Below are 11,216 nucleotides of genomic sequence, written 5' to 3' on the forward strand. Positions count from 1 at the left end.
AGTGGATACTCAATGATGGTCATTTTACAGGCCGCTTCCTTAAACACCCCTTATAGACCAACTTCGTGAATAAGGCCTACTAACGGTAAGACTGCCATTTACTTATACATATATAATATTAAACTTTTAATTCTATATAGTATAAGGGTGTATTTTATACTCTTAAAATACTAGATGGTTTAATCTATTAATAAATTATACTTTTAATTTGATTAACCTTTAAACCATATTATTATGGATTCATTAATTTTCTCTTTTAATTAAACTTTTAATTAATTTAATAAAATGCACAAGGGTGTAATTTGAACTATTCAAAATACTAGGGGTTTTAGAATCTAATATTTCAAAATTAAAACTTTTTAATTAAATTTTAAATTCCAAAACTTGAGGAAAAATTTTGAAACTTTTCAAAACATTAGGGTTTAACTATTTAAATTTCAAAAACTAAAACTTTTTAAGTTCAAATTTAAATTATAAAACCTAAAGGGTGTAAATTGAGACTTTTCAAACTTTATTTGACTCATAATAATCCTATATTATCCATATTTAACCAAATCCATCAATTTTAATGAGGATAACCATTCCAAACTTAAAAAAATCAGATTTTGGCAAGAAAAAGGAGTTTTGGCAATTATCCTCAACAAAATCTGCTCAAAAAATCGAAAATTTCGGCAACAGACCCTTGGACTCGTCGAGTCCACTATGGAACTCGTCGAGTAGGACCTACTCGTTGAGTTCATACATGGACTCGGCGAGTCTGCTAGTCAGAAACCAAACAATTCGATTTTCAAGATATTTGGTGGTTCACGTTTGCATCTATTCACTAGAAAAACGACATAGGCTCTGATACCACTATTAGGTTATGAGCATAAAATCATTCCTATGGTGTTCATGCAACCCTAATTGCTTTGATCTAGGTTTTTCTACTATAAACACAACATCATTGAATACCAAAGTGATGATCCTATGAACTAGCATATAACAATCAAATTGACATATAAACTAGGGTTTAGATCTTACCTTTCTTGTTATGTAGTAATAACAATCACAATCCTCCTTGATCTTGACTTTTGAAAGCTTAGTGCCCCAAGTGTTGCACCTCTAATGGAGTCACAAACATTCTATGCAAAGGATGAAGTAGGAGAGAGGATAATTTTGACCATTCAAGGGTTTCTTAAGCCTTTGACGAAATTTCCCTTGTAATGGAGTCTATTTATAGTTGTGTGGGCTGCTAGGGTTTCATATATAAACCCTAATTCTCTGCCTAATCCTTAAGCAATCCATGGAGCCCACCTAGAAATCTCTTGGACGAAATCTTCTTGGACTCTCCATAGATTTGGTCCAATCCCTCTTTATTAGGAATCTATGGCCCACCTAGTAACTATCAAATAATTACATTATCAGTCCCCTTTATTTAATCAATTTCTTTTGAACACCAAATTAATTTTTGATCAATACTAATTAAATAATATGATTTCCTAATAATATATTAAACTTGTAATAGATTAATAAAACTATTTTAGAGTACCAATTTATTATTCATATAATAAATTTTACTCTCTCTTCTCTTGTCATCCTATCAAGTTGCATGAGTGAAGGCAACCCAAAAGGACCATGCTCAAAATCGGGTAAAGTACATACCAAAATAGTTATGGGCTTTTACACCTAATCCAACAGGTTGGCGGTGGTTCACGATGGTAGCCACCACCTAACGGTGGTGGTGGTTATGATCTTGGACCAATGCAACACCAAAAGCACTCCAAACGTCGAGCCAATCACACTCGAAAGCCCATAGCCACCCGAGATGGTGACTAGCAATGGCGGAACGGTGACAGCAGGTGGTGGTGATGAGTTTTCTTCGTTTTCATGGCCCTGAGAAAACCATACAACATTAGGATCATGAGCTACATCCCTACACACACTAATTTACGCGTGCAAACACCTCCTGATGGTGGTTGGTGGCAGCAGAAAAGGATGTTTTGGCGGTAGCCACCATGGTTGGCGGCCATGGTGGTTTTTCCTTGGGTTTTCTGGCCAATTAAACACCCACAAAGTCTTCACGATTCCAATTGCAACCTCAACTATTCAAGACGTAAGACCACAACTCCCAACCACTAACTAGGTAGTTGAGGACGCTCGAATAAGCAAAACAACAACCATTGGGCTGCCGGCGGTAGCAACCGACGTGCACGTCGTCGTATCACCGAGAATAGCGACATTTCCTGCAGCAATGTTGTGGTGGTGCTCGTCAGCGGGGCAGCAGGCGAAGCCTTGTCTGGTCAAAATAGCGAGAAAATGAGTGGTGGCGGCTGACAAACTCACGCATGGCCGCGGCTGAAGAGAATCCGTTAGGTTTAGGGTTTGTGCAAAGAAAGGAGGGGAGGGGGGGGGGGAAGGGTTACAGGGGTTAATCCCGTGTCTCATCCCAAACATTTGTCCATTATGCCAATATTAGACCCTCCACCCAAAATCTTTTTCAATTTAAATCCATAATTTACCCCTTTAGCACCTGTCTCCAAAAGTCCTTTCATAATAGGTCCCGAAATTACCAATCAGCCCCTAAGCCTTCAAATCCTTTAATTTTAAGTCCATTAATTACCAAACGCACCCTAACGTCTGAAATTCTTTTCAAATTAAATCCAGAACTTATACTTTTGACAACCAAAATCCAAAATTATATCATCCCTCGCAGGGCTCTCCAATCTGTAGATGAACGAGTTCCTTCACTATTCGACAATAATCCCTTGCGAATATAACACAACCTCAATCCTGAAATCCTGTCACACCCTAAAACCGGAACGGCGGAAACGTTCTGGGGTGGAGGACGTCATGTCAAGTATCACACCATATGCAGTATAGTAATCAAAGTACAACAACCATTGCATTAATAGTAATAATTTTACATAGGTTACATTCAACATTAACATCAACGTAGTTATAGGAAATAACATATAATGTAGCTCGGTACAAGGCTGTCTTCACAAAAGCTCCCGGAGTGTACCTGTCTACGGGTGACCTAAGAATACAAGTTATTTTGAAAGCGAGTATCAGCATTTTTAAATGCTGGTAAGTTCAAAAGTATTTAATGACATTGATATAAATACATGTTATCTTCAAAATAATCTCACAAAAGATGGTGGTTTAGAATTTACAGAGTATTAGAATTCCTTCCGGAAAATCCTATATTTTCTAATAAAAGTAGTCTTCTACCAAGACTCAATTGTTTTATGCTTAAACCAAGGAGTATCTCTATTAAAAGTAGTCTTCTACCAAGACCCATCTGTTTTATGTTTAAGAAACATTTCCCTTTAAAAGTACTATCCTTATCAAAATATGATTTCTACTTTAAGGAATATGTGAGAAGATCTTAACCACAAGTAATAGGGAAAATAATCTTTTTACCTCAGCAGTAACGCTGCTGGCTAAAAGTAAATAAAACATAGAGTTCATGTGGTATTGGATGAACAATACGCCTCAGAGAGTCTAAAAGAATGAAATACAGACTCCAGGAAGTATTAAGTGAACAATACGCCTCAGATAGTCTAAAAGAAAGAAATACAGACTCCAGGAAGTATTAAGTGAACAATACACCTCAGAGAGTCTAATAGAATGAAATACAGACTCCAGGAAGTATTAAGTGAACAATACGCCTCAGAGAGTCTAAAAGAATGAAATACAGACTCCAGGAAGTATTAAGTGAACAATACGCCTCGGAGAGTCTGAAAGAATGAAATACAGACTCTAGGAAGTATTAAATGAACAATACGCCTCGGAAAGTCTAAATGCATGAAACTAATTACCTTAAAGCCTTAAATTATAAGGTAAATGTAAAGATACTCGTAACCATACTTATTGACAATCGAATACTTGACGACCTGCTGGCGTCGGAATGAATGTGACATTTGTCACCCCTTGGCTTGGTCGGCCGGGACTGTAGCTAGCACTCAGTATGTGGGAGTGTCTGTCCCGTATAGATCTATACACATAATGCCCGCTCTCCCTCCAGGAGACTCTGGTTACCAACTCGACAATGGTGAAATCTGCGTCGTGAGGATGTATCTCGTGTTTTGATTTCTATATAACCTTTCTTTCTACTAAAAAGTATATGTTTTTAGAATATAGATATGACTATGTTCTCCTTCATGAATGTTATGGTTGGTTTCTAAACTATACCTATTATAGTTTACTTGAGACATTATCTAGATGCCTTTGCTACCAAAAGGTGATGAATTGCTTGATCGAACTTTTATGACTATATATGTATACATAATATATAACTAATATTTAAACGACCTTCGGACGGATAACCATTACTCTAAATCCACATCCAAACAAGGAAAAGGAATTAAAGCGAGTTAGCCTTCCTAAGTCCTTTGAACATTACTTATATAACTATACATATACAGGCATGCATTTGACAATAAAAAAGTATAAAAAGAAGTTTATGGTAAAACCTTTGAAAAAGCTTTATTAATCTAAAAAGGCATTTTTATACTTTAAAAGAGATTTGAAAACAAGATTAGACAACCTTTAGCTGGATAAAACAGTTCAACATGCAAAAATCTATTTACTATACAGTTATTACTCACATGTGATTGATATAATAACCCTATAGTTCAACTTGTATCCCCCCATAAAAGCATTTAAAATCATTTAAAAGGTTAATTCAGGGGTACGAACTCACCTAAAGTGAGTAACTCTTAAGAAAAGTTGATATAGGATCACTGGATGTCGAATGAAGTCGTGAGCACCGACGGATCCTAGTTTAACATGTAATAACATATATATGAATATAATTAGGGTATATAACCACTAATAGACACATGGAAACACTTTAGGGACATGAAAACACTTAGAAATAAATGTTACAAACACCTATTGAAGTCCCTAAATGAGTGTAGGGCATTGGATTTGAGTGTAAGGCCACCAAACTAAACCTTTGTGAGCGTGCGGCCAGGTGTGCGGCCAGAGTGTGCGGTCGTACACTCCCACTCAAACGTGCCCGAATCGATTTTCCAAGGCTTGTGGATGATCCTAAGAAGGTGTTTTGGGTCGTTGCTATGCTTAAAGGAGTGTTTAGGTCCATTTTTAGGGCCAAAGAGGTGTGTGCGGTCACACATGATGTGTGTGCGGCCGTACACCTTCAACGGGTGAAGAACACGATGAACACTATGAGTTTTAGGTTAGATTTAGGTGTCTTACCAATATAGTAAGCTGAATGGAGGAGTACTTCACGTTTTTGAGGCCCTTAGTGTGTTCCTGGATAACGATTCTAGAGAGAGAAAGTTCCAGCTTTGAAGGAGTGGGAGAAAGGGGTGTAAGGTGGGATACGTATTCAATATATAGGGTCGAGTGTGAGGATGGAGGGTGTGTGTGGCTGGGTGTGTGGCCGCACACACCTTCTTTGGTGTGTTTGGCCCGATTTTGTGATGCTACACACTTTCAAGCCCTTCCTAAGAATCATATCCAGGTTATACTAAGCCTAGAACACTCGTATAGACCCCTAATTTCGTTATAAGATAGCAAAATGAAGGCTAACTCTTATAATAATGAAAAACATACAAGTTAGAAATTTCGGGTTGTCACATCATCCCCCCGTTAGAGGGAATTTCGTCCCGAAATTAGAATCTTAACTAATACTCAAGGATAGGTGCAAATATGTGGATACTTCATGCTCTATCCGATCTGCCCATTCCCTTGGGGAAATCAGATCTATACTGAGTCCTAACGAACATTCGCTACGAAGTATGGCTTTTCCTCTGACCCCTATGCTACACGGGATAAGGTTTCATTAGTTTCCTTTACCGAGCAGGATTTTGCCTGTTTCCCTTAACGAGTGTTATTCTGGTATTTATGGATCTAGTCGAGAAAATGATGGGAGTTTTGTCTGGTACTACTGATTCCTTCGCTGAGACGTGAATAGGTTAGGTCGAATTTATGGAATCCCTAAAGCAGTTGGGGTCTGACGGATGTTGGACCAATTCTTATGAAGAATCTCTGATGGTCCTAAGTTCTTTGGGAGAGTAGAACGTTCCGTACCCAAAACATAATGTACTTCCATGGTGAGATCATCACTTGGCGTGATCACCATTTTGAAGCTCCAAAATTTTTCTTTTACTGGGGTGTGGTTCTCCGAGTTGGTTCTTAGAAGGCTCAGGCCGTCTTCGGAATCTCTTTCGGAGGTTTTTTCGGATCATGGGAGGTATTGGCTATATACTGGTATCTATTGGTTACGTGGCATCTATCTCGACCTAGTGCAAAATGGACCTAGACTTCTAACTCTTAAGGTGTTTTAACGGAAACTCTCAAAGTCGATGTGATAGGGGAGTTTTACCAGACGATTGCTTAGAAAATTTAAATTTTCATTATCATCTTTAAAAGATGCTTTCACAGCATGATTCCCTAATTGGAAAGAATCATGCTCTTACTCGCTTCGCTGTTTCAAGGATAGCAGTCTCAGATCAGGGCTAACTTAGCCCTTAGAGATTGTCTGAAGTGCTGGACTATTTCAGGAAGTGGTTCTACTATTTCTTTAGGGATAGTATTCCTTGGAACACCTAGTAGTCCAACAAATCTCTAATACATGCCCTATACTCAATTGAGTTGGCTCCCTCCAGTTTGTAGGAAGCGCTGGTTCTTGTACAACCCATCGACTAACACCTAGACTGGTGTTGAGTCTAAAATCTCTTTATGATTTGGGTTATAAGGCTTAACGCAACATACCATTTTACTTTATTCAAGTATTCTTGGTTGTAGAGGTGGTCCTGTGGTTCTTAGCATTCTAGTATTCACTTCGATGAATGCGGTCGATCGTCTATAGGGTGATGGTGGCTTTACTTGCATGAAAAGGTGGTGAGTCCTAGGCACCTCTCGTCTGTAACTGGATGGACGAAGTGCCTGAGTAGTGCGAGTATCCCTTGCAACTACTCTTCCGGTGTTTCAGAGTTTCCTCGATCAAGATTAAGTCTAGAGAGTATAGGGTTCCGTCACTTGGAACTTCTAATTTCCTCATCCACTCTTCTCAGAGTTTAACCTATCATAGCTTCCGGTTGCCGGGATTTCTGCTGAGATGCTTATTTCGTGGGATTAAGCATGAATGGATGGTCTTAGTCAATGTCCTTGACTCTTATGACTTGAGTTACTTTGCTAACCGAGGGTGTTAGCTACTATGTTGGCCTGACCGAGATGACAACAAATTTCTAATTTGTGGTCATTTTAGTAGCTCACCCCGCAGTGGTTCTCTTGACTCCAACTCCTTTTGTATGGGATAGGATGAAGGGACTTATTATAATGTTCGTGGTCGACCTCATACTCGGCTTAATCACCAATACCCGGTGTATGCAAGTCGTATATAATTGAGATTTGACAGGATGTTCAGATGTGTGGCTCCACTCCAGACCCACAACCAAACGAGGAACAGGGAGTAGGGAGGAGGCACACATCTTAAATTTTATTGATCTAAATTATATACCACTCTAATGCATATACTCAGTAGTAGTAAGTTAATCCCATGAGTTCTCTCTCTTGATTCGCGAATCTGATTGTGCGATGTGGGCAGCCTTTCTGGGGGAATCTATTGAGTAGGTTTCAGGCGGTTATTGTCTTCCGGAGAATCTGCGGTGTCTTTCACTTCTGGATTTAATGTTTATGGAGGGGTTGGTTAACAGCTCATGGTACCCTTCTCCTGGGTACTTCGGAAGGCTTGGATAAGAGAGACGACTGACGGTTCGCCTTAGGTTTTCTTATTAGTTTCAGAAGAATCTTTATTTGACGCATAGGCTATGGTGAAAGTTCTCTTTACACAACACTAGGAATTTTCACATGGCCGTATCAAGTCGAACCATGATTGACGACACTGTCGAATTTAACAAACATCAACACGATATGGAATGAAGATCGATAGGACCATGTGCTGACAGAGCACACAAGTTCTTAGCGTCTCGGGTTTCATCCATGGTATCATAGTCGCGGACACTTGGACCGATAGAATTGACGCGGAACTCTAGGGGGTCCTGATGTTTTGGAATTATGTACTTTTCATGAATGGATTTCTCACGAGGCCTCTCTATACTCGCCTAGTATACACTAGTCATGCATAATCAAGATTACAAGGACTGTTGACTGAGCGACTCCACCCTAAATCCACAACCAAACGAGGAACAGAAGATAAGGCAACATCACTCACTCGAGGTCTATCAATCTTAATTATAAATGGCCTTAACGCTTACTCTAAGTCATCATATCTTTACCTGATGGGTTTTTAAGTGTTACAACAGTGTTACGACTTTCGCCTTATCGAGGGAGTAATTACAATTAGAATTTATTATTTTAAGTTTTCTACTAGCTACTTAAGGTTGAGAGGCATACCAAAATTTTACCGGGTTCTTTGATGCTTCCCTTAGGCATTAGGGTTAGACTCCTCCTGCGCCTTTGTCATTTCTTTCAGGTGGGCAGTCCCTCTTGAGGTGTCCAATTTCACCACATAGGTGGCATACTGGAATGGTCCTGATATGTGCATAATTAGTTCATATTAAGTATACATTTTTATTCATTTATTAGCTAAATTATTGCATTTTATGGACAAAAGGTACTTAAAAGTGTTTGAATTATGTTTTCAGTCCAAAAATGAAGCTCGGAAGCGAAAGGAAGCGGGAGAAACGGTTAGAAGTTCGAGAATGGAACAAAGAAGAAAAACATTGGAAAAAGCCCCTACTCGGCGAGTAGGGCCGACTAGTCGGCGAGTCCGATCGAAGAATCGAGAAGATAAAGACTCGGGATCCTAGAGAGTTATCACAATACGTGGAATGTGAGATGGACTCGATGAGTCGCCACCTGACTCGACGAGTCAATTCATATATATATATAAAGATAACTTCACAGAACGATAGAGGGGAATTCTGGGACGATTCAGAAAAGCTTTGTTGCGAATAAGAAGTCAGAAAAACCCTAGAAGACAAAGTCATCAGCTAGAATTCAATCCCGAAGGAGAATTGAGGCAAATTTCATCATTCTACTTAATCTTTCGTTTATCATTATGGTTAAACAATTTGATTATGTTTGTTTACTGTTATCTACTTCAATTATGAGCTAAAACCTTTAGACTTCTGTTTGGGGATACAAAGTTGACAATATGGTTTGTTTGATTGGTAGGATTAATTCTAAAGTTGGTGAATTTTTGTTATTTTAGCTTGCTAAAGAACCTTGTGTGTGAATAATAATTAATTTTCTGTTAATAGGAAGATAATTGATTAACATGAACATCTATTGATTATTAACCTCATATGCTATGTGATCACTATGCCATATGTCTAGGATTAATGAATATGAAACTAGAATTAATAAGAAAATTGAGTAAATTCATGTGCAAGCTTGTGAGATGATCATCAAACAAGAAGTTAATTAAAAGAATAAATTAGTTAACTATGCAAGTCTAACTTAACCCGAATAATTAATCTAGTAAATTTAATTAAATTAGACAAATAGCCATTGTTTAAGTTAGTTTATTTGCTAAGGATTAGTGTAGTGAATGTGAATCTAATCACTTGAATCGGTAACCAACGAAAGAATTAATCCATTGCACCATTACCTTGAAATCAACCATAGAATCAATTAAGTTGAACTAAACAGAAGTTCCCTTCCATTTATTGAATCTAGTTAGTAGTTTGTTTTCTAGTTTTTAAGTAAGTAATAGTTAGTAAGTTTCTAGTCTTGTAAAACTAGATAAAACCCCTACTTATTAATTAACTTAGATAAAATTAGTTTTCAGTTTTAATTTTCCGTTCCCTATGATCGATACCCTGCTGATTTAACTATACCACAATTGATAGGTTCACTGCCTTTTGTGTGTTATTTGATAATTAAAAGTAGGTTTAAAACTAAGTGAGTTTGCACATATCAAGTTTTTGGTGCCGTTGTCGGGGAACGGTTCTAAAATTAGCATTAAATTCTAGTTTAATCGATCCTTTGTGTGAGATTTATCTTGCACAATGTTATTTAAAAAGTAATTCAGTAAGTAGAATTAGTTTCAATAAAATTCCGTTTTTAGAATTAGCGTTAAATTTTTTTGGGTTTTCCCTTGACCTCGCCGAGTGCATTCGGGCAGACTCGGCGAGTACATCGCTATTTCAGCTTTAATTTTTATTTTGTTTTTTGTTCTTTTTATGCGTTTTTTGTTTTGTTTACAGTTGTTTGATGACCCGAGGATCTGATACACCTCTAGTCCCTCCTTTTGAAGACCCGGAGTCCGCACTAAGAAGGAGCAAAGGCAAAACCGTTGGAGAATCCACTTCTTCAAAGAACTCACCACTCAAAAACTTAAAGTCCATTTTCAGCAAGAAGAGGAGCAGAAAAACAGGAGCATCCAGTGCCTCGTTGACAATTGAAGACCCAATTCAAGATGATATCGAGTACGAGACCGAGAAAGAAGAAGAACCCACATACGGGCACGACTCCGGATTGGAAGACGATTTAGCTATCACTATAGCTAATATAGATGAAATCCCCATGGGGGAATGGAAGAAGAGGATGCGCGATGACACCGGGCCGGGACTTGTGCAGCCCGCAATTCCCACGACCGCTACTTTCGAACTAAAAGGCCATATTCTCGCTCAACTCAAGGAAATTCCTTTTTACGGGACGGAGCACGAAGACGCCTACAAGCACTTGGACGAAGTAAATGATGTGGCCGACTACTTCAATGTACCGAATGTTCCACGCGAGACCCAGCTTCTTCGCATGCTTCCAGTCACGTTTAAAGGGGATGCAAAAGACTGGCTAAAGTCACTTCCTCCCGGATCGGTCACCACATGGGCCAAAATGAAAGAAGAATTCATAGATCATTTTTTCCCGCCTTCCAAAATAGCCAAGCTAAAGAAAGCCATTGCCAACTTCGAACAACAACCCGGAGAATCTCTTTATGAAGCTTGGGAAAGGTACAAGAGCTTGCTTAGAAATTGCCCACACCATGACCTTAATAGCCAACAAGAGGTCTCCATTTTCTATGATGGAGTCAATGTAACGACAAGGCAATTGCTCGATTCCCAAGGCCCGCTCACGAAGAAGGCGCCCCCGGTAATTAAGGAGTTAATCGAAGAATTCTCTAAGCACTCTAGAGAATACCACAATCCAAGAAACGAAGTAAGTCGGGGAGTAGTGAACTCGACAAATGATAGCATGGCGGCGGTGATAGCTAAGCTTGATAGTCTTGATAGAAGAAT

The 11,216-nt window shown here is 38.7% G+C and overlaps 1 non-coding gene across 1 annotated transcript; it reads right to left on the bottom strand.

Moving 5' to 3' along the window:
* Window positions 1-10,863: 10,863 nt before the first annotated feature.
* Window positions 10,864-10,970, bottom strand: LOC145056117 (small nucleolar RNA R71). Its single transcript, XR_013685653.1, has one exon. It is a non-coding gene; the product is annotated as a small nucleolar RNA R71 (small nucleolar RNA).
* Between the last annotated feature and the right edge of the window lie 246 nt (window positions 10,971-11,216).

The sequence above is a fragment of the Lactuca serriola genome, chromosome 5 (genome assembly GCF_051521515.1).
Source record: "Lactuca serriola cultivar US96UC23 chromosome 5, Lser_US96UC23_V15, whole genome shotgun sequence".
Taxonomy (NCBI): Eukaryota; Viridiplantae; Streptophyta; class Magnoliopsida; order Asterales; family Asteraceae; genus Lactuca; species Lactuca serriola.